The sequence below is a fragment of the Spea bombifrons genome, chromosome 6 (genome assembly GCF_027358695.1).
Source record: "Spea bombifrons isolate aSpeBom1 chromosome 6, aSpeBom1.2.pri, whole genome shotgun sequence".
NCBI classification, from domain to species: domain Eukaryota; kingdom Metazoa; phylum Chordata; class Amphibia; order Anura; family Pelobatidae; genus Spea; species Spea bombifrons.
Genome location: NC_071092.1, coordinates 3,521,662 through 3,523,485, shown reverse-complemented (window position 1 = coordinate 3,523,485; position 1,824 = coordinate 3,521,662).

The window sequence follows — 1,824 nt, the reverse complement described above, 5'->3', positions numbered from 1 at the left end:
TCAAATGAATCCCCCAGTTCCGATGATTTGAAATAATAGATTTTTGGTTGGCTCCGCGACTCGCTCAACGTGTAACGTAATTGCACAGCTTGGAATAGCGTTACTTATTCTGGTGATCCTGGACGTATGAAAGTTTAATGGGTTCCATACGGGAATTCAGATAATTACAGCTACTTATATTTCGGAACAAAAAATGCCAACGGTAAAAGCCTCCATCTCTAATTTCTACTTTTTTTTAACCAAAAATAATAATTTTTATTTTACTGAAATAGATTATTCTTATATTTGACAAATAAAAGACAAAAAAACAAGGATCTGGTGTTTTTGTTGTAAATTTAAAGTTATTTAAATGTTTCCATTTTTTATTAATCTAAAATAAAAACTTCCCTGAGTTTTTTTTTTTATGCTGTTAACTCAACTATGCTTTTGAAATTTGTAAATCGTCGGGGGGATTTTGTGCTCTACAAATGCAGCTGAAAGCTAGGGTGTTCCGGACATTTACATAACTAAATTACCGCGTTATTATATTATTTAAGAATCCCTTCAAGCAAAAGCTGCTAAAGTTTGTAGCAAGAAAAGCCCCTTTGAGCGATCAGGGATTTAATATATAATTTAAAAAAAAAAAAAACTTTTTTTACGTTCCACCAACTGCAGAAACACAGAAATTTCCCAGCAGATCGGCCCCATTCGGCCCCATTGAGTCTGCTAGTGTTTCTTGCTGTAAAGACTCAAACCTTAATCAGTCGTTGGTCTCGTCTTAGATTCAGGAGCCGTATGTCTATCCCATGCATGTTTAAATCCCCTCACTGTATTAGCATCTACTACTTCTGCTTGGAAGCTGTTCCACTTATTGACTACCCTCTCACAAAAGTAAGCTGGTCAGAAGCCGTTGAGCTATTAAAATAGGTGTGTGCCTACGGTGTCCTAGAGGCCTACTATAGCTTCAGCACACCTCTAGGACAACAAACATGATTATAACTAAAGAATAATATAACTTGGCAACTAGAAATGATGTGGAAGTAGCTTCTCTCATATGAGTCGGTATTTATATTTTTTTAGCTTTTTACCATAACCATTAATTCCATGTTATTTCCGTGTTTGCAGGAGAATTGCCACGCCTGATTATCATTAGTGTTGTTGTTAATGCTCCATTTTAAAATCCCCATCGGCCCCTTGCAACCCCCCCTCGATAACTAATATGCGCACTGACACCCATTTACTCACACACTCCCTCTAACACACTCGCACACACACATTCATGCTCACATACACTTACGCATACACACGTAGACCACTGGCTATACTGGCTGCTCCTCTTTTTAACAATATGTATGTTTATATATATACTTTGACTATATAAATATATATGGTTGCATCATGTCAATGACAAACATATTACTTTATTACATATGTCTTTAGAGGCATCACCAGTTCCCATGCTATTTTACTTAGTATTCCGATCTAAAGAGCTTTCTTTTTTCCCCCAATTTTCCATTTTTTTTTGTCCAATCCACTCCATTTGCCCTTTTGGGGGCATCCAAGAATTAACAGTCCACCCTCAATATGCATGTCTTGTTCCCATACTATTTAACAGAATCATAATCATTTCTCCCATTTTCCCATTTCCTTATACCAATAATTACATATTTTTAACAGAAATATGTTCCCAACTCCTTATGCTTGAATAATCCCTAACGCCAACAGGGTTAACACATACGCAATAAAACGCAGAGAATATGCTTGTTCAAGGTTTCCAGTTCAAACCACTAAACATTTCATCAAAGAGACTGCCGGCAAGGATAAAACAACTCTCCAATCTATACA